The 23644-nt window shown below is 39.7% G+C and overlaps 2 protein-coding genes across 9 annotated transcripts in view; both read right to left on the minus strand.

Moving 5' to 3' along the window:
- The window catches only part of LOC129775413 (protein TANC2), a 249928-nt gene that overhangs the window by 117343 nt on the left and 108941 nt on the right, over positions 1 to 23644 (minus strand). The window lies entirely within an intron of this gene.
- LOC129775416 (uncharacterized) overlaps positions 1 to 23644 on the minus strand; it is a 34560-nt gene that overhangs the window by 3157 nt on the left and 7759 nt on the right. The window lies entirely within an intron of this gene.

Below are 23644 nucleotides of genomic sequence, written 5' to 3' on the forward strand. Positions count from 1 at the left end.
ACAGATTCTTTCCCATGATTCAGATGCCTCCATTCTCGACCATGGCTGCCGTTTCATCAATTCCTTAGAATTTTCAGAAGGAAAAAGTTCGTCTTTATTCCGGAAAAACATCGACTATTCAGTGAAACGTCGACTTTGATGTACTATCGGTTTGTGTACTGATAAAATAGTGGCGACAATCAACTACTACAATGCAGCGAAAACTCTTTTACAGAACCTCAAAGCAAATCAACTGGGTGCGAAAGCTTCACTTGACGCCACTGCCTCCCGGACATGAATGTAGACACGCTGTTGAAGGAGCTCAAGGAGAAAGGGTGAAACCGCAGAACATTCATAATATGAAGTGGAATGACCAGAGCGACGTGCCTTTAGAACCTAGAAAACATCTGCACAACTTTTCCACATCGCACCCAATGCGTGCGGATTGATCAAGGAAGCTGGTCAACAGTAAGACATGCTCTAAGCGTGCGGGTTCCAACCGAAAATCAGCCAAGTGCAAAAAAAGTGCTGAAAAACAACTGACAAAACATCCAAGCCATCGTTCAGCGTCGTCCGATTCCAGTGCTTCCTCGATTCTCACGCAACTATTAAATGACAGCCGTAACTGCAGCTACATCAAGTGTTGAGGTTGTCAATCATCCAAGCAACCGTCGCATCTGCCTCGGGGCTTTCTTGGAATCCGGGGCTTTCCTGGAATCAAGATCATTCCGATCCATTCACGTCCGGAAAGATCGACGATTCCCCTCTCCCTTCTCAATAACTCTCCAGTCCGTTGGTTGTGGCAATAACCATCATGCGAACCTTCAGAACACAATTTGAACAGCTGCAATGGCTGTTGCTCTCATCGCCAAATATGGACGGTGAAACCCTCCGAATAACAAATTGAAACTCAAGAGCGAGAGGAGTATCAACATCGTCATCTTCACGGAAATCCATTTAAACGCCGAAGTCAATATGTACCTTTCTGGTTCCCGACTCCTTAAGCTCGATTCAACGGACTCTAGGGGTGATGGAGTGGCCGTCACCTACCTTCTACTGAGCTTTTAGCTGAGGACCATTGAAGTTTCAAGGGTTGAAATGTTCACTTCCACTACCATTTTCACCAGCACGGTTCTGGCTGAGAATCTGTAGGTGGCGCAGTAATCTCTCTTGACCTCGGGCTCTCCTACTCGGTTGAGCCAACGCGGTACCTAGGCAATCATCTTCATCATCAACATGGCAAACATATCAGAACCCGTCTGAGTTTGACATGTCGCTGACTTGCCTACTTCTTCTTTTGCTGAAAGTCAGCCAAAGTCATTCTCATCAGGAAATTTGGGAAGCATCCAACATCCTCTCCTGCATACCGATCCGTCAGCCTCAAAGCTTTCTGAAAAAGCAATATATCAGCGTATTTTGATATCTGCTGAAAAATACAACATTCTGCTTGGAGACCAGTGCGGTTTCAAAATGAGTCGATCGACTGGCCATCAGTTGACTCGAGTCTCCAATGTATTCAGACGGAACAAGTCTGTTTCAGATACTTCAGCAATTGCTTTATTGGACGTGGAAAAAAAGGTTCGATAATGTTCGGCCTGAACTCCAGAGAAGCTTGAATGTCTTGTTCGACTTCTTCTTTTGATACAAGGGAAGAATGGTCGAATGATATAGCGAACAGCTACGCAATTTTGTTCGGGGAAGAACCGCATCGATTTCCATGCCGTATGGTGAATAGTGCTTCTCTATTATTGTAGTACACGCACACATTGTTGTTGTTTTATGCGTTGCCAAAGGTTGAATGACGTGGTTAAAGGGTGTGTCACATCAAATTGCATCACGGAAAAAACGCTGTAGAAATTCGTCCAGTAGACCGATCCTTTTGAAAATTTTAGACAGTAAAATAAAAACTATTAAACAACTTTTGGCATTTTCTTTTTATTCATACTTCGAGCCCAAGCCCGTATGCTCGCACCTTCCTCTTTACCCCGTCCATAAGGTTCTGTACAATGTCAGGTTGTAGTTTTTTTTGAACAGAAATCCATTTTCTCTTGAAGTCCGCCTCCGATTTTTGGGTTCTTCCGGAGGGCCTGCTTCATAATCGCCCAATATTTCTCTATTGGGCGAAGCTCCGGCGCGTTGGGCAGGTTCATTTCCTTTGGCACGAAGGTGACCCCGTTGGCTTCGTACCACTCCAACACATCATTTGAATAGTGGCACGAAGCGAGATCCGGCCAGAAGATGGTCGGGCCCTCGTGCTGCTTCAATAGTGGTAGTAAGCGCTTCTGTAGGTACTCCTTAAGGTAAACCTGCCCGTTTACGGTGCCGGTCATCACGAAGGGGGCGCTCCGCTTTCCGCAAGAGCAGATCGCTTGCCATACCATGTACTTTTTGGCAAACTTGGATAGTTTCTGCTTGCGAATCTCCTCCGGAACGCTGAATTTGTCCTCTGCGGAGAAGAACAACAGGCCCGGCAGCTGACGAAAGTCCGCTTTGACGTAGGTTTCGTCGTCCATTACCAGGCAATGCGGCTTCGTCAGCATTTCGGTGTACAGCTTCCGGGCTCTCGTCTTCCCCAACATGTTTTGCCTTTCGTCGCGGTTAGGAGCCTTCTGAACCTTGTATGTACACAGGCCCTCCCGCTGCTTGGTCCGCTGGACGAATGAACTTGACAAATTCAGCTTATTGGCGACATCCCGGACCGAACTTCTCGGATCACGTCTAAACTGCTTAACTACGCGCTTGTGATCTTTTTCACTGACGGAGCATCCATTTTTGCCGTTCTTCACCTTCCGGTCGATGGTTAGGTTCTCGAAGTATCGTTTTAGTACTCTGCTGACCGTGGATTGGACGATTTCCAGCATCTTACCGATGTCCCGATGTGACAACTCCGGATTCTCGAAATGAGTGCACAGGATTAATTCACGACGCTCTTTTTCGTTCGACGACATTTTTCCAAATTTACGAAAAATTGACAGTGAAGCATGGCCAACGTGATCTATACACTCTTATCTGATTATAAGCGAAAGCTGAAGATATAATTCCTAAAAATTAAATTTCTACAGCGTTTTTTTCCGTGATGCAATTTGATGTGACACACCCTTTTAGCGTATGACAAAAGTTTTTACCGATCTGTGTTTTGCTTTGAACCTGTAGCTGATTCACTAAGTCTGTTCAGGGGCCTCGATTGATGATTGGAAACATGAAATCATTGAGAGACTCCGGCAGCGCAGACGGAGCGGGAGAGTAAATTCTCGTTGACGAAACTAAGCCAAGCGTAGCTACTGGTGATTGAACCGATGTCGTACCGAGGTGCGACGAAAGCACCCATACCACGAACTTTGACGTTTGATTTGTATGTATGGTGCTACTCGCCCGTGTAGTTCGTGCCCGGCACCGGCAAAATATTCTTTTCGAGAATTCCTTCATACATTTATCTGAAACGTGTTGTGTATGGCCGGAGCTGTTCCGCTATATGTACGCATACACATTTGAAACGCACACAATAATATTTGTCTTGCATGAAACGTGCCGTGCTGGTTACGCTACATGCCTGATAATATAATATTACCTTTATGCGGTTGCTTCGTGAAAGCATTTGAACGACACAATGGATGTCAGATATATCAACCTGCGCATGCTGGCGCATGGTGCCAGACGCTTAGGAGGCAATTGGCCATTGAGGGTAAGAGCTTTTGAAAAAAAAAACTAATATCATTTGAAACTTACCAAAAAAATTGCTCTAATTGTCTAAGTCATTTTTATCATAATGCATTATCGGCAACATTGCCTTTATTCTGACATTTGGTAAAGGATTTCAACCCAAAACAAAACAAATTGCAGTAATGGGAGAAGTGTATAGCTGTGTAATTAAAAAAAATCTCAATATGACTTATTTCAAGCGAAAACTAAATATTTCGACGTTAAAGTGAAAATTATTGGCTATTATGAGTAGAATGAAAGAAAAAACGTGATTTTTGTTGACTCTAGTATAAGATTTACCAGGAATTGTTTAAAATGATATGCAGCGATATTAAAAACAAAAGAAGTTGGAAGAGATAGATAGAAGAATTACATTCAGAATTACATTGATAGAAACATTCAAGTTTATTATGTATTTTTGGGAATAACATCTTAAAAACCACAAACGTTGAAGTTTTTTCCTTCTAAAATGTTTCCTAAATCCACTAATTTGGAAGCATAGAATTTTTTCAGCACGCCAAAGTGCAATAACTCTGTCATTGTTGAAATTCAAACATATGTCTAGAAGGATTTTTTTCATCAAATATGATTCTCTATCACGACCTGAAAAAATTAGGATTTGTTATGAGAGAAAGGTATTTTATGACTTTAACACTTTGAGTCCCGCGTCGTTCCTAGGGGCGGACATAGAGCTTTTCGATAGTAAAGCGCTGACTGACTGGGACTGACAGTTACAAGAAAAGAAAATAAAAATATATATGGTTTGTTTTCGGATGTATTAGGAAATGTGACTCCGTTCTAGTTTATATAATAAGTATCATTGGGAGCTGGGACAGATACTGTTATTGTACAAACGCTCTTGATGCGGGCTGAATGGAAAGCGCAGCAAAAAAATCGGGTCTCAACGTGTTAAGGGGATGAATAAAAAATAAAATTTTTATTTTATATTCAAAAAATGAAAAATGTATGTATAAAAACAATGATTTTTTTCTGACTGGATTATTACACCATTCGATTATATACAGTGAGAAAAAATCGGAGACTGTATATGATTGAGTCCGCCCTGTATTACACAGCGAAAAAACACAAAAACTTTCGCACAAAATGCGAAAAATGTATATGCATAGTACTAGATTACCATTTTGATCATTTTTTAACATTTTGATCATTGCTTTGAAGCATACCATCCATCAAACGCGAACTTCGTTCAAAACGAAGGAAGGAGTTGATATTCTTGATTTTTTGTAGTATTTCACAACATTTACAACATTTTAAAAATACACAAAAAAGATTTTTCGATTGCTTTTTTTTTTCAAAATTTCATCGAACCAAGATAAGAGTGCATTGTAGTATCGGTTGTCAGGATAAATTCATGTGTTTACATAATGTAAAGTACTGGTCTACCGATGGGAAAATCCTACGGTGTGAGAAGTTCTAAAATAGACCGGGGAGAATCTGACAATCGTTCTAAAACCCGGAGGTGACAGACGGACAAAGTTGAGAAGTCAAGTAACGAACAGGAATCAGCAAGTCATAATTCAAAGTCAATATTTTGTTCAAAAAAATAGAGTAAGAACAACGAGCCTGTAATCTGGCAGTTCTAGTCTATAAATATAATGTAGGGGAACCGCGGGTAATACGGACAGTGGGGGTAATATGGACAGGTGGTTGATTTGTATAGTTATGTTTTGAATTTCAAATTTCTGTTAATGAGAATACCTTCTACATGTTATTCTATAATATTGAAGACGCCCTATGACAATGAATACTGATGAAAAGTGGAAAAGGGGCACAAAAACCGAAAATCATACATGATTCCGTAAGAGGATGTAATTTTAGCTGCTTCGATATTAAGCATTTTGAGTGGTTTAATATAAAAATTCAATTCACTGATGGTTATATTTCGGTTTGTGAGTTAACAGAGAATCGATATTAGGTATGTACGGAAAAGTAAATTTATTTTTGAGTGGGAAAATTTCAATTATTGAAATAATGAAATACTGGTGGGGTAAAATGGATAGTTGCCAGTGGGAGTGAGATGAACTGTGAAAAGTATGTTTAATCTATTCCTAAGGAATGTCCTGCGTCTATAAATGGAAATCTGACCGCTAAATGTGGATTGTTTAGAAACTGACTGGAACCAAAAGCAAAATAGTCGAGGGTCTGTCCGTTTATACTGCTGAAAAGTACGATATCACTTCTAGGTGGATTAATTCAATTTTTTCATAATTTAACGAACATTCGTGATGAGTTCAGACCTTGGTTGAATAAAGTTATTCTTCTCGTGAGCGATAAACCTCTACGCTTCATATATTACAAACCTGTCCATATTACCCCAACATGTCCATTATACCCGCATCGCAAAAAATGTTGTACTTTTCGGTCTGTTTTAATTTTAGTAAAAAACATTGAAAAACACTTTTTTGTAAAATATTTGGCCAATTAGGGAGAAAAACAGTATGTTAAATTGCAAGAAATTGCATCAAAGTTTTGGGAAACATGAGTTTACAAAGATACAATTGAAGTTCTTCTTAACATGTCCGTTTTATCCCCATCCTCCCTATACTTTTTGTGCTACCATGGCCAAGCAGCGTCATTTATTATCACGCCAGAAGCTCGGGTTCAGTTACCATTCTTCCGCCTTGCACTGTGGTCACGCATATTCAAGAACATTCCACACAGAATACTGTCAAGGCGTGCTATTCGACATAAGAAATCTCAATAAAGTATTAATAAATGACGCAAGTAATACCTAAGTTAAGGCAGCATAAGCTCCTCTTGGGACGTTAGTGCCTCTCAAGAAGGATCCTTTTGTAAATAGTACGTCGAATGACCAAAATTCATCACGTTTACAAACCTGGCTGTGTCAAAAGTTTTGAATTCTTACATCAATGTGGAATTGAAGAAGATAGTTTGAAACTATCAATCAAACTACGCGATACCACATGGTATTACAAATGCCAAATTTGGGAAGATGCAAAAGCTAGTGACTCATCTGTAGGGATACCATCTGATCAGAGTAAATAATCAGGACACCTGTCATAGGTACGATTATGACCAACCCTTTGGTATTATTTGAGATATAGATAAAGAAAAACACGTTGTATGTGATTTGCACTTCAAGAGACCTAACTACTCAAATTGATTTATTTGCCATATTTCTCGGACGTTCCACGCGGTGAAAATACTCTGGAGATGATGACACAAGAGTTTTTTCGTGGTTGCCGAGTCGTCGAACATCCTGCGCAATAGTTATGAAGTACACTCCATGGATTTGAAGCCATTTAAAGTGCATCATGGTATAACACGCAAGAGCTCCTTCTGCAACTCATATCCTCTATGCGGCTAGATTTGGTATCTGTACCACATAGTGCAGCATGGATTTGGAAGTGAATGCCAATTAAATACTCTTACAATATCGCGGTGTTTGTATATACAGTGATTCGCCTCTAGTCGGACATCTAACTAATTGGACAGGTCTGTAATACGACATGAATAATTGGATATTTGATCTTTAATTAGACGTTATCGAAACAAAACACAAAACCCGTACCATGCTGGATGAAACTAAAATTCTGAATGAAAACAGATGGAAGATCTTGTGGAATATGCAACAGTGAATCTCTACACGCTCGTAAAGTTGTAGTCACAAATAAAAAAGTTGTTACTCAAAAACAGAAAACGCTGAAAAAAATTATGATGCATCAACAAAATTGAATTTCATTTGTAAATCAGAATAAATGCTAGAATATAAAAAATAAATCAGGACGCTTTAAAAGTATCTCAAAATCAAGACATGTCTTGCTAAATCAGGACAGATGGTATCCCCATTCATCTGCCACAATTTTTCGAATGAAGTTTCTAGCAAATAGAGTCGAACTCGTGTCTCCGAATGGTGTCTGATGCAGAACTTGAGATAGGACAATAATCTGCAGGACTGAATGAAGTATTGGCGATGTTACTGGCCGATTTTTTGATAATGGTCAAATGCTGTAATTGTTCGGCTCTTCTAATAAAATTTATATGATGCTATGTGCCTTTTTGGACTGAAAAGTCAAGATCACATTCATAATGCAAGAAAACGAATCCCTCCGAGACAACTATTTCATTCATCATATGCACCAATCCTAACAAGTCAGTTTCCATTCAATCCATACAATTACCTCAAGGCTTGTCGATCACGCGGCGGCGAACAGAATTGTGTCATCCTTGCCAAGTTTGGCGATAAAAATGATGTGCAAAATGTCACAATCGTAAACATTTCGTACGAGTGCCAAACAGCAGACTACTTCAAGCCGAGACCAGCCCACTGTTGTGGCGCATTATATTACCGGTCTGTTGAATTTATGTAGCAGGAACGATCGTGAGTGAGATAACGATCACGAGTGACAGTTTTTCAACATCGCACATCGTTAGATTGGCAACGGCGTCGAACTGCTCTAACCTGTTCAACTTGAATGGAGCTGCACGGAACGCGACAAAGATTCCTATTCACAACATGTAAACTGTGGATTGTAAAATTAAATTGGGGGAGATACTAGTTGATAATAGCCATTACTTTCAAAATACAAACACACACACAGAGAGCAATATTCAAAGTCATTTCTATAGGAATGACGTAACCAACTGGACCACATCATTTACATACAACATTGAATGGTATCATTGTCAAAAGCAACGGTTCGCGAATATCAGGTCAACGGTGATGCACGTCGGGTTTTTTTTTTCAACAGCCTCGACAAATTGGCTTCAACCAATTTGTCAAATTGTCGAGTCGCCAAAACGAGCATGAACCAGTCTTGCAAGATTTGAAAGGAAACATTTGTTTGATTTTTTCTGCTCCATCACCTCTCGGTGACAGCAAAATAGCAATAGACAGCCCAACACGATAGGCGTTAGATGACCAACAATGCTCACAAATCAACCACTAGTCCGTCGGGGACAGCCGATATCAAGGGTCACGATGAGTCACGGGGTTCGTCAGACAAGTCAACATAAATCAATTTGAGGTTATTCGACAGCATGGTGATGGTCGCTGTGGAAGTCATATACGTTGCGTTGAATGAATTGTTGCGATGTTCAAGGACAATAAGGTTGTTCAAGTGTCGAATACGGGAGTCTGTAACATGAAGTTCTCGTTTGTCCATCTGATTTGTCACTGTGGTGCAACTGTTTTAATTGTCCCAGTTTAGAAGTTTGATCCAGTGTGTTTCGAATTGATAATAACATCTAAATCACATATGATTTAATCAAAAAGATCTATATATCCAAAAAAGCAATCCGACTAGACATGAAAGCATAGGAAGAAAAATAGACCGAAGCAGGGCAGCATTTAGCGAGTAGAGTCTCATTAGAATACATATCCTTTCGGCTGTCTATCCCTAAGCTGATTCGTGGAACCAAATCATCATCCCAATAAACCCGCATCGTCACAACTCGTGGGAAAATATATTTTTTATTCATTTCACATTTCCTTTTATTTCACGGTACGCGCGGAACACTATAAAAAGCAGTCGAAACCACAAAAATTGATCAAAAGAAGAATGGTAAAATGTGCCGCCAAATTCGCCCTGTAGTTAAAATTCTTCATCAGCTGGTTGTTTGTTTTTTTTTTGAAACTTCAATCGGACGAAACTAATGCACATGTTTTGTGCTGAATAGTACCATCATAATTAAATGTTGATGGGAAAGCATAAACGGTTTAGTATCACTGATATATTTGAATGGTGTTTTGTTAATGCTTATTGGGCTTCAATATTTTTTCAGGAAATTCGAAGTCCTCAATCATATTTGAAGTTACTTTATCATTATCCCTTTGAAATAACTGAGCATGCCAGGAACTCCCGACTAAAAAAAATACATTGTTAGATTTCAATGATTCAGCTCAAGATTAAGAGATTCTTTAACGAGATTCTATTACCCTTATTTCGGAATTCGAATTGAAACTTGTTTAATTCCACGATTCAATCGAAATCGGCTTTGCAAACTGAAATCCGTTCGACATGTGCGAATATAGCAACCTTGCCTCGCTGCACAACAAACGTCAACCAGAGATCGAAATGCTCACTGATTTGAGACGAAAAACATCCGTTTTCACCCACAGGGAAAAATAGCTGATAATATAGGAGGCGAGAGAATGTTATACGCTCACTTCGATTCTCGCGAGAAACGCAAAGCCGATTTTTATTTTTCGGTAAGTTATGATTGCCGAAAAATGGTTTCGTTTTCAGTGACTCCTTGATGCCGATAATGGTTTTTTACTTCTTCAGTACAGCTGAAAATATGCGGCAATATTGGGTTTCATCGTGAAGTGGACATGAGATGGATTAATATTTGTACAATTCAAACGCTGTCCAAATGCAGATCGTTTGGACGCTGTCCTAACAGATTAACGTTGGTAAAGTTAGCTATGATTTTTCGCTCCATATTTTCAGTACCAAATGAGAGACGAAAAGCCATTCTCGTTGAACTTCCGAGAACGAGATTTTCCACATCTCTTTCTCTCTGATAAAGATTTTTCGGTGAAAACGAAGAGACGAAAATATCAACAATACACGGTTCATCGAAAACTAGATTGATTGATTGAATATTTATCGTGCATCCGAGCGAGGATTTCGATCTCTGACGTCAACACAATTCATCCATAATTGTGAAACAACTTACTCTCTATCACATTAGCAGGTCCGAAGGCAATTTTGAATCATGAAAATTCTATAGATTTTTTTGTATTTCCGCTAAAACTTTATCATTATAAAATAAAGTCTAGACGGCGCCAGTGGTTGTATGGTTAGCGTAACAGCCTCACAATCCGATCGGCCTGGGTTCAATCCCAGCTGGCGTCGTTGGGATTTTCTGAGGCGAAAAATCTCTGGTTACGTCTTCCTTCGGAGCGGAAGTAAAAGAAGTTGGCCCGGCTCATGAGTTGTTGAGTCTGATAGGTAGGAACAGGTAGAGTCGCCTCCCTGATGTCGGTGATTGGCACTAAAAGTGGCGGAAATAGGCCGACGAAAAAAAAGCGAAGATAAAAAAAAAAAAAAATAAAGTCATTATCGGACACAATTTTCGTTCAAGATTATTTCATCACTTGCAGTGTTATGTTATTCTGTTAAATGGAACACATATTTGATACGGAAATGTTTACTTTCATTCATAATTTTAATTTTGAAGGCGTGTTTGTTCCACCCAATGTGCAACACAAAGTTCAATGTCGTCAATGACGGATTGTGTGGCAAGATTGCCACATTTGCACAACTCGATTGGATGTGAGGAAGCTCGTGCCTACATACATCAACGGGGTAGAGACCAAGCTGCAACTGGATACAGCAAGCGACATCACCACGGCAATTTCCAACCAAACTTGGAATAGTCTGGGTAAACCTGAGATCCAGAAATTCAAGCCATAAGCGCATCAGGTAAGCCACTCGTGCTATTCGGAAAGTTCCAGTGCGAAATCAGTATCAACGGCAAAACCTTCCAAGTAAGATGTTTCGTGACAAGTCCTTCAAAACATATCATGCTGGGCATCGACTGGATTGTTCGGGTTGTGGTCAATTCCCATTTGCTCGGTCTACAACCAACTTCAAGCGAAATATGTGGACAAGCTAGCTTGTAAACTTCAAAACAAAACTATCGGATGTTTCCAATGATTCCCTGGGACATTGCAAAAAAAAAGGTGAAGCCAATTTTGAAGATAACCGCCCATCCGATTCTCTGTCAGAAACGACCGTTTCTGCACCTCAGTCTAGCAGTCTGTAGATAAAAAAGAGGATCTCTTTCAAGGTGACTGTTTTTACCCGCTTTGGTGTTGTCTGGCACTAGACTTTCAGAAACGGTTATTACTATAAGGCGAGATATGTCGACTGCATCCACAAAGATGTGCTCCAGACCTTGTACCTGGTTGACCTCAAGATCTACGTCGATTCACGTCAGCTGCTAGGTGTAGCTATCCGGGTTGTCAAACATATAAGTAAGGACAGTGGTATGAAAATCAGCCTAGTGCTGCTCTGCCCACCTTCTAAAAGGGCGACTAACCAACACCGAAGGCTACGAGTTCACAGCGAATTTATCATGACCGTGTTCCTTGATGTATCGTATGAATAACGTCGATTTCAGAAGTTCATTGGGCACTTCAGCATCATCGATCTCTCCGATGCGTATCTTCAGCTCGAGGTTGACAAATAATCAAACAGATTCCTACCATCAATACGCATCGAGGATTATTTCGGTTCACTATAGCCCAAAGCTACCAATAATCGTGGCCGCTGATGCTTCTAACACTGGAATTGACGTCCTTCAATAGTTCTCTGTTGGCAGATAGAAATCAGCGTAGAACGCTACTTAAAACCGATAAATATTCCCAGATCCTTGACAGTTCGGAACATTTCAGAGCGTTGTTTACATCATTCGTGTATAAAAGTAACATAAATGGTTCTAGATGGCTGCCTTGAGAAACGCAGGATGTGACGGGGAAGGGAGAAAAAACATAGCATACAATTTTAACCGACAAATTTTGACCAGTCGAAGGAGAAAGACAGGCAAACAGATTGTTATGAACATGTAAGCTGTCGTATTTAACCAAAGCTATATCGTGAATTATTTTATCACACGCTGCAGAAAGATCTGTATAGATAACATCTACTTGTTGGCCTAGTTCGACATCGCGGATGATACTTTATAAATCTATGCCATGCTGGTCCTCCAAAATGCAGTGGGCAAAGTTGTTCTTCCGTTTTTTTTTTTGAGAACAATTAGCTCGAAAGACTTCGAGGTTGCACTTAATGAAGCTATTTCTCGATAATTGGATACATCTTTTTGCTACCCTTCTTGCGAATCGGAAAAAAAAGTAGGATTCCTTCCAGCAGACTGGGAATTCATCATGGAGAGATTGAAATTTCTAGCGCAGGCAAACAACATTTGAGGACAATGGACGGAATGTTATCTGAACCGAAACACTTCGAGTTTTACAGTTGATTCCCAGTATTCATTGCTCTTCGTTTCCTTTCATGCACAGGGAAAAAATATTCCTCCTAATACATTTCTTTGTAGAATACTTTTTCACAGAAAATAACTAGAAATTTATTTCGTTTTGAAATAATCGCATGAACTCATAGCATCTGAGTTCATGTACATTTTGCAAGTCTGATTAGATGCATGTTTTCAGGAAAGTTTACACCTATTCTTGGTATTTTTATTTGGGCGACTAAGCATCTCCGCTACACTTTAATCAATTTTGGTACTTGTTCAAATAGCTAAGAATAGCGGATGTTACAATTCAATTTATTAATTGATGTCACATGTTCAAACCCAGGTACGGAAAAATCATGTTTGGATGCAAACACAAAACTGCGAAAACAGCGTGAACATGTTCATCTCGAATGCAGTGTTTTATGTGAAACACGGAAGACTAGCTCTGACTGTTTATTCGTTCATTGCTGAAAACGCTTCTGAAATATGTGCAAAACAAGCCTGCACTATCCGTGAAGGTGAGAGCTTCCACTTCACCATTGGTCATGTTTGACGGGAAGCCCCATTTCCTTCCTTTGAGTATTTACGTATTGCCAGAACCTTTTAGGAGTGGGTTTCAGACGGCGTTGCAGTCGTGTTTGATGCACTTAATACAGATGATCGTTTAGTCGTTCGTCATTTTAGTTATGCGGTATCTAATCTAGTGCGGCCATAACAATTAACTTCAAACGCGTTTTTCTCTAAACTAGTTTCTCCAAACTGACGTACACTGATTCATGTCAAATTTATATGAATACAATCTGTATACATCTCTCTATCGCTTAATCAATAGAAAAAAAAAATTTGACATAGGACTATGTCTTTGATTTCTATATAGGGGGGTCACTCTACGAGAAATGTAACGATTTATTAAGAGTTTTCAAACGCATATTACTCAAAATGGTTATTGCGACATATGTTGTGTTATATATCATTAGACAGGAAATTTATCCAGAATTATTTTTTTCTTGAAACATGAACAGTGAATACAGTAAAAAAAGTTAACAATTTTGGGTATGTTTTCTTTCGATTGCACTATCCACTCGCTTCCTCCCCGACGCAACGAGCAATCTCTTGAACCTCAATTCAGGCGTTAGCTCAGAATGTGAGTTGATGCGTAAAATGAATTATTCTCCATTTATCGATAATAGGAATTAATTTTATATTATATTGTATGTTGTCCAATCAATTTGTACTCAATTCATGTTTTTATCGTGTAATTGTGGTCCAAGATGTCATAATATCGAGTATGTTGTTTGGTTATGTGAAAATAGAATAAATGAATTTAAATGTCTGCTGATTTAGTAGATCGAAAGGGTATACCCACGTAAAACAGATTATGATAGCTTGAGTAGTCGCGATCTTACAGGGCTATAAAGTAATTACAAACAATGTTCCGGACAACGTGGTAACGAAGAAGATAGTGCTATTTTTATCTATAATATATTTTTGTAGTCATAGATTGATTTGACTCAGGCTCATATTTATGTAGGTCTTAACTATTTAGACTTGTGTTTAAAAATGATACATAATGACTCTTTGTCTTCTTCTGCATGATTGAATAAACAGAAGAAAAAGGTAGTAATGGAATTGATGGTATTTTTGTGTACATTTTTGAACAAAATGCGGTACCGAATTCTACCACATTATGTCATCTAACCCGTTTAAAGGATACAAGTACATATAGGAAACGGTTTTTCCAGGGCATCCATTTGATGTATTAAAAGAGATAAAGAAATACATATTTTGAACGATGAAAAACTCAATTTAAATGCAATTACTACACACAATCCCAGTCCTATGTCAAGATCCCGTCCGTGCCCCTAGGCCCAGACAAATCAACTTTTTTTTTTAATTTCACTATTCTTAGAATATCGGGGAATGTAACAAAAACGCATTTTTTCATCAAACGTCCGTATAATGATAATGATGATGATGATGGTCCCGCCTCCTTCCCCTACAGAGATTTGAGCAAGACGAGTTATCTAAAAGATATTTTTTTCTCAGCATTGAAATCAGTTTAGCAAAAAAACGAACTGATTTTATTTACAGATATATAAGTTCAAAAAAAATTCCAATGTCCAAAGACAAGCCAATACTCAGTCTAGTCCGCCACAGAGCCGATACGGTCCCGACAAGGCCCTTGCAGCCAAATGGTCCACCAAGACACGAGTCCAACCACCAGCCATGTTTTGGATTGACTTGAATATCCCCATCCAGAGAAATCGAGAAATTTTCCTTCACGAAAAATTTCTAGAACGGCCCTTACAATACTTTTAAATTTTTATCCTTCATATCTGCAACACGCGCGCGACGCTCAAACTTTTGTAGACTACTTTTATTTTTTTACAACTACTACAATATAAAAAAAATCAAAATAAAAATAAAAATAGTCCATCATCACCAAGATCATGACAGACATAATAGAGATTAATACAAAATAAAGAAAAAAAAATAATGTAAAAAAAATTAAATCGTCTCCACATTATAATCCGTTCAATAGAAACTTCGTCAGATACAATATTCAATGAAAAAAATAAAATAAAAAAGACTGCATAAAACTTTTCACATAAATTATCCATTCGTATAAAACTTCGTCATTTGAAATTTTTGTCATAAAGTAAAAGAAAAATCATTCAGCTGTTATGAAAACACAGCTTTCACGTGTGAAACACAGCTTCTCTTAAACTCTGCTAATGTTGTTGCACGTTTAATATGTCTTGGCATCGAGTTGAAAACATTTATTCCTTTGAAATATTACGAATTTTGTGAAGCACATGTCAAGAAATGGGGTGTTCTTAATTCATTCGCGTTTCTAGTGTTATAACTATGGAAGTCACTTCCTCTTTCAACTCGATCACACAAATATCGAGGTAGCAAACCGTTAATTACTTTAAAAATGAACACCATAGTTAAATAAACAATTCTTTGCTTCACGGATAACCATTACAAAGCGTCCAGCATCAAAGATGAGGAAGTGAACCTATTACATTTTAGTATTAATCGCATTATTTTATTCTGCAAACGCTGTAATCTCGATATTTGTGTTCCATTGGCTAGAAATAGAATGGATGAACAAAAGTCCAAATGAGGAGAGATGATTGATTTGTATAGCTGTATTTTGCTGCAAATAGTTAAATCATTTTTCAATCGGCATAAGATTCCATACTTCTTGGCAATTTTCTTGATAACATTGTCAATGTGAGTGTTGAACTTAAGTTTGTCATCAATAATCACGATAAAATATTTAATCTCCCGAACGCGGTCAATAGTCTCATAATCAATAACAATAGAGACGTTTTCATTTATTCGATTTCGCGAGATTATCATGTATTTTGTTTTACTTATGTTCAATTTCAATTGTTTATACTTCATTCGCTATCCAACTCTTGACGAGTAAAGTTCAGTGTCGGTATTGTGCGTTGCCACTTTTGCTATTGTGCTATTGGTACGAGTGAATCGTGTACGAGTGAAGGTCATTGCTGTCCGCTTTCGACCTGACCTTTTGTTAAGTGGAACGAAGGAACAAAGGAAGCAGCGTTCTTGCAGCGAGCCGGATTGCGGCTGTTGAACTGATTCGGCATAACGGGATCGCCATCGCGTGACTGTCGCAAACGGGATTCATCATCACGTGGCTGCGTAAGCTATTCTTGCGCTATTGTGTTGTCTCCGTAGCGCGTAGCCTCTGTCTCTCCCTGATTAGGGCAGTAGAGCGCATTATTGGAACAACTTATATATTAAGGTACACATATTTATTATTAATATTATTATTCAATACATTTGTTCATTGATGCAAGATTATTGTTAAAATCATAATATCATATTATTCATTGATATTATCATAATTTTTTTTTTGCAATTTTTTTTTTAAGATTATTGTTAAAATCAATAATAATTTAGAAATAAGACAGAAATTTTTGTAAAATGGAGAATAGTGGAGGATCTCCAGAGATGGAGATCTCCGATAATGAATCTCATACAAGATCTGGGAAAAAACATAAACGAGTCCCTCATAAGGAAGATAATTCTTCTGGGGACGAATCCGCTCATCCTACCAAGCCCCCCTCTAAGAAAATTGCAAGCCTCCCTTCTCAACCCACTGTTACTTCCACTCCCCCTCTCCCATCATCGATTTCGCTTCCCCCTTCTGATGCTTCCGATCCAACCCAATCCTCGTCCTCATCCTCATACTCGTCCTCGTCCTCGTCGTCGTCTTCCCCCTCTGTTGTCACCGCTCCACGTGTCAGAGTTTATCCAGAAGATGCACCTGGAACTGGCCCTTGGGTTGTTTTCCTCCGGCCAAAACCGAAAGGAAAAAACCTTAACGTGATTCAGATCATGAAAGATCTGGCCAGATACACTTCTGTATCTGAAATTCGCAGGGTTAGACCGAACAAATTGCGAGTTGTCGTGAATGAATGGAAACACGCAAACGAGATTGTTGCTGATCAACATTTCACTCTCGAATATCGAACATTTATACCCTCCCATAACGTAGAAATTGAGGGGGTGATAACTGAAACGGGTCTGACGAGCGAACAAATAAAAGCAGAAGGAAAAGGCAAGTTCAAGAAGCTCCCCTCAATGGAAGTGAAAATCTTGGACTGTCGCCAACTCGGGAAACTTTCCCATGATGGGGACCAAACTAAATTTACGCCGTCCGACTCGTTTCGAGTCACCTTTGCTGGTGCCGCCCTCCCTGACTACGTTATGGTGGACAAATTGAGATTACCTGTGCGACTCTTCGTGCCAAAGCCCATGACTTGCAACAAATGCAAGTCAGTTGGTCACACTTCGGATTATTGTGCCAACAAGGAGCGCTGTGCCACTTGCGGAGAGCAACATGAGGGGAAATCCTGCAGTGCGACTGAGCATAAATGTCCATATTGCGGGGGATCCCCACACGAGCTCTCAGTTTGTGAAAATTACAAGAGTCGCTGGGAGAAACAGAAGCGCTCTTTGAAGGAACGCTCGAAACGCACTTTTGCGGATATTTTAAAGGGCGCTTCTCCACTGGCCCAACAACAACAACCAATCAACACACAAAATGTCTTCGCCGCGTTGCCCGTTGACGAAATACAAGCGGACACAGCTAACGGGGGCACACCGTTCATTTTCCAAGGGAATCCCCGGCGCAAAAATGTGACCACTCCCAAAGTTCAAGGACAAGCCCCTCCGGTGATACCCCCTGTTAGCATGCCTAAAAAATCGAGTGCAGCGGACAAGCAAAATCAGGTTCCTCCTGGTTTCCGTGGGAATAATTCACCTTCGAATGGCCCAGCACTCGAGGGGACATCAAAAACCCCAACTGTCCCTGTTATTCCGTCCAGTTCAACTTCCCAATCGGGATTTATAAAGTTGTCTGACCTTTTGGACCAAATCTTCAAGTGTTTTAATGTTTCCGACTCCATCAGAACCCTTGTCATCTCAATGCTTCCAGTATTAAAGACAATTTTGCAACAATTGATGCAAACATGGCCCCTCCTTGCAATGATTATCTCTCTTGATGTCTAATTCAAATAGAGAGGTCGGAGATATCACTGTTTTACAGTGGAATTGTCGTAGTCTTATCCCTAAATTGGATACATTCAAAATTTTAATTCATAACTACAATTGTGATGTTTTTGCTCTGTCCGAAACTTGGCTTTCTTCGCGAGATGATATCTCTTTCCACGATTTTAATATTATACGCTTGGACCGTGATGATAGATACGGAGGGGTGCTTTTGGGGATCAATAAGTGCCACTCATTTTTTAGAATTGACCTTCCACCTATTGGAGGGATCGAAGCTGTTGCTTGTCATGCAAACATCAGAGGCAAAGACCTCTGTATTGTCAGCTTGTATTGGCCTCCGAGAGCTGCGGTTAGCCGCAAACAACTTGATGACATGTGCTCACTCCTTTCTGAGCCACGTTTGATCTTGGGATACTTCAACTCTCACGGAACTGCCTGGGGGGAACAGTACGACGACAATCGTTCATTGTTGATATATGACCTTTGTAACAGCTTCAATATGACCGTTTTGAACACTGGGGAAACAACACGTGTACCTAAACCTCCTGCTAACCCAAGTGCTCTTGACCTCTCGCCTTGCTCGAATTCACTATCGTTAGATTGCAAGTGGAATGTAATCCAGAACCCCAACAGTAGTGATCACTTGCCAATCAAAATTTCCATCACCATTGGGTCGAATTCTTCTGAATCTTTAAACATGGCATATGACCTCACAAGACACATTGACTGGAAAAAATATGCGGACACGATTGCTCTAGCCATCAATTCCAGAGATGGTTTACCTCCATTGGAGGAGTATAACTTCCTTTCTCGTTTGATCTATGACAGCGCGGTTCGCGCTCAAACGAAAACCATCCCAGGTTCCACCATTTCCCGAAGGCCTCCCAATCTATGGTGGGATAGCCAATGTTCCAAGCTTTATGTAGAAAAATCGAATGCATTTAAAGCTTTTCGGAAACGTGGAACTCCTGAAAATTTTCAAACGTATTTAGCCCTTGAAGATCAATTTAAAAACTTAATCAAAGGGAAAAAACCTGCTTATTGGCGAAATTTCGTGGGAGGTTTGTCACGAGAAACGTCAATGAAAAAATTATGGAAAGTGGCTCGAAACATGAGAAATCGCTCTTCAACGAATGAAAGCGAAGAATATTCACATCGATGGATTTTTAATTTTGCACGGAAGGTTTGTCCTGATTCCGCTCCTGTGCAAAAAATTGTTCGAGATATACCACAAGGTCGGTGCGATCTTGATTCCGAGTTTTCGATGGTAGAATTCTCTCTTGCTCTGCTCTCATGTAACAATTCTGCTCCGGGATCGGATAGAATTAAGTTCAACTTGCTGAAAAACCTCCCTGATGTGGCGAAACATCGCTTGTTGAATTTATTCAATCGGTTTCTGGAGAATAATATTGTTCCAGATGATTGGAGACAAGTACGAGTTATAGCTATTCAAAAACCCGGAAAACCCGCGTCCGACTTCAATTCTTACCGCCCAATAGCAATGCTGTCTTGTATACGGAAATTGTTGGAGAAAATGATCTTGTTTCGCCTTGATCGATGGGTTGAAACGAATGGCCTACTCTCAGATACACAATATGGGTTCCGCAGGGGCAAGGGGACGAATGATTGTCTTGCGTTGCTTTCTTCAGAAATTCAAATGGCTTACGCCGAAAAAAAAACAAATGGCTTCAGTATTCTTGGACATAAAGGGGGCCTTCGATTCTGTTTCAATAGAGGTTTTGTCGGACAAATTACACTCTCGGGGTTTGCCGCCTCTATTGAATAATATGTTATATAACTTGCTTTGTGAGAAACATTTGAACTTTTCTCACGGAGATTCGGCAGTAAGTCGGGTCTCTTACATGGGCCTCCCCCAGGGCTCATGTTTAAGCCCCCTTTTGTACAACTTCTATGTAAGCGACATCGACAATTGCCTTACACAAAATTGCAGCCTAAGACAACTTGCAGATGATGGAGTGGTGTCTGTCGTAGGACCAAACGAATCCGACCTGCAAGGACCCTTACAAGATACTTTGAACAATTTTTCAACCTGGGCCATTGGGCTAGGGATCGAATTCTCCACGGAGAAAACAGAGATGGTGGTTTTTTCTAGGAAGCATAGACCAGCAAAACCAAAGCTTCAACTTTTGGGTAAACCGATCACTCATGCTATGTCATTCAAGTATCTTGGGGTCTGGTTCGACTCCAAATGTACTTGGGGGGCCCATATTAGGTATCTGAGTAACAAATGCCAACAAAGAATAAACTTTCTCCGTACAATTACCGGCACCTGGTGGGGAGCCCACCCAGAAGATCTTATAATGTTGTATCGAACAACTATTCTCTCAGTGATGGAGTATGGCAGTTTCTGTTTTCAATCGGCTGCCAAAACACACCTCATTAAACTCGAGCGAATTCAGTATCTTTGTCTCCGTATCGCGTTGGGATGTATGCCCTCAACGCATACCATGAGTCTCGAGGTTTTGGCAGGCCTACTCCCACTAAAAGATCGCTTCAATTTATTATCTCTTCGGTTCTTCATCCGGTGTAAGGTCATGAACCCATTGGTGATCGGAAATTTTGAGCAGCTGATCGTGCTAAATTTTCACTCCGGATTCATGAGTTCATATCATGAATTCATCTCCATGCAGGTTGATCCTTCTTCGTATATTCCCAACCGTGTTTGTTTCCCTGACTACATCAATTCCTCTGTGCATTTTGATCTGTCCATGAAGCAAGATATCAATGGATATTCAGATTACCAACGATCGAGGATCGCTCCAACGATCTTCGATGAAAAGTATGGGGGTATCAATTGTGATAATATGTACTTTACTGATGGGTCCACTATAAACGAGTCCACAGGATTTGGAGTGTTCAACGAATTTTTTAGCACCTCACACAGTCTTCAGAATCCTTGCTCAGTGTATATTGCTGAATTGGCAGCAATTCATTGGGCGCTGGACAGCGTCGCCTCACGACCTGTTGAACACTATTACATTGTAACGGATAGTCTTAGCTCTGTCGAAGCTATCCGTTCAGTGAGGCTGGAAAAGCACTCGCCGTACTTCCTTGAGAGAATACGAGAAATTTTGAGTGCTTTATCCAGACGCTGTTATGTCATTACCTTTATCTGGGTCCCTTCACATTGCTCCATTCCGGGTAATGAGAGGGCTGACTCATTAGCAAAGGTAGGTGCAATTGAAGGCGATATTTATCAGCGTCAAATCGCCTTCAATGAATTTTATTCTTTAGTCCGCAAAAATACCATCGCTAACTGGCAACGCAAGTGGAATGAAGATGAATTGGGCCGGTGGTTTCACTCGATTATCCCTAAGGTTAGCCTCAAACCGTGGTTCAAAAGTCTGGACTTGAGTCGGGACTTTATTCGCACCTTCTCCCGACTCATGTCCAATCGCTGTTCGTTAGATGCACTACTCTTCCGTTTCAATCTTGCCAGCAGCAATCTCTGCGTTTGTGGCCAAGGTTATCACGACATCGAGCACATTGTTTGGTCGTGCGAGGTGTATCTGGTCGCCAGATCGAATTTAAAAAACTCTCTTCGGGCCCGAGGAAGACAGCCCAATGTGCCGGTGAGAGATGTGTTGGCTCGGTTAGACCTTGATTACATGTCCCATATATATGTTTTCCTTAAAGCTATAGATCTTCGTGTGTGATTGCCCCTACATCCTTATACCCTCCTTTCCTTCCTTTGCGGGTAATTCGTCCCCTTGCTATAAATAGTAGAATAAGTTGAAATGTAAATACACTATAGATATACGAATAGATTTATAAATTGAGTGTTCATCAACATTGTTACAATTTCCTTATATCCCATCCTTCTCCTAAAAATATGTCACCCTCCTAAACTCGAGTACACCGCGAGTAATCGGTTTTCCACCTTACTAACCATAGATGTAAGAAAATTGTTTATATATATAGTTTTAAAATTATATTTAAGAATTCGGCTCCTTTAAACTTAAGTAACTGAGCCTGTAAAAATAAACGAATTTAAAAAAAAAAATTGTTTATACTTCAACCATCTACTTAGAAAACGCAAATCTTCATTCAGGTGCAAAACGGCCTGATATACATTTTTAGCTGCAATGAATAACACAGTGTCATCTGCGAAAAGATTAATATCGCAAAATCGTAAGACTCTCCGCATGTCATTGATATACATAATAAATAAAAGAGGCCCTAATACACTGCCCTGAGGTACTCCAAGATTATTCTCTACAGGACTAGAAATGAAATCGCTAAAAGCAGTCCGTTGAGTTCTGCCATACAAATAGCTTTCAAACCATTTAAATGCAGTACTCGTAATTCCAAAGCGCTTAATCGTGTTCAACAACAAGGGCCTAGAAATTGTCTTGAAAGCGCGTTTTAGATCCAAGAAAACAGCAACAATGGTTTCTTTATCTTCTAATTGTTCATTCCATTTTGCTAATACCAAGTTCAATGCGGTTTCACAGGAATGACCTTCCCGATATCCCGATTGTTCTGGTATTAGCAAAGAGTTACAATCTAAATATTCCAACAGCTGGCCTTTAACAACAAGTTCTAATATTTTCTCTAAGGTGTGCAACATGTTGATGGGACGAAACTCCTCGGCTTTAATCGTTCCAGCAACCTTTTGGATCGGAACAACTAAAGATTCTTTCCACACTTGAGGCACATGCCTAGTTCGCAATGATGTATTTATAAGGTCCAGCAAGATGTGAGAAATGATATGGAAACAGTCTTGAACAACTCTAGCATTAACATTGTCTACTCCAGCCGTTTTTTCTAATGAAAAGCAAATAGTTTTCAACTGACCTAATGTAATTGGGTGGAAATCTTCAAATCTACAATTACTATTAACCGGCTGTTTTATTTCATCGGGTTCATCGACCAATTCAATTGATTGATCACTGAAACACTATCGACAAAATAATCGTTAAACTTAGATGCTATTACATGCTCGGATTGTTCTAATGTGCCATTAAAGATTATGGACCGCGGTTTGCAATTACTTGGCTTCAATAAAGATTTTAAAATTTCCATAACTCCTTGCTGTTGTTTTGATGCTGATCAATTTTCCTCTGAAAATATTCACAACGTGTATTTTTTATTGATTGTGAATATTTATTCCGCGCGATCGTGTACCTGTTCCAATGAATATCACTATTCGTTCTACAAAACTTTTTGTACCATCTGTCCCTCTCACGTTTAAGACGTAAAAGATCCAAATTGTACCAGCTGTTCGAGTTTTTCATAGACACAAACTTTTGATCAACTAGCTGATTTGTACACGTTTTCAAGACGTTAGTTAGAACAGCTGTAGATTCATCTAAGTTACTAACCTCGGATGGACAATCCAGGCTTCTCTCCACAAGGTTCGAAATAGCCTGTTTAGAATATTTTCTCCAGCACTTCAATTTCACATAATCTTGGTTGTTAATGAAAC

Source organism: Toxorhynchites rutilus, chromosome 3 (assembly GCF_029784135.1).
Source record: "Toxorhynchites rutilus septentrionalis strain SRP chromosome 3, ASM2978413v1, whole genome shotgun sequence".
NCBI lineage: Eukaryota > Metazoa > Arthropoda > Insecta > Diptera > Culicidae > Toxorhynchites > Toxorhynchites rutilus.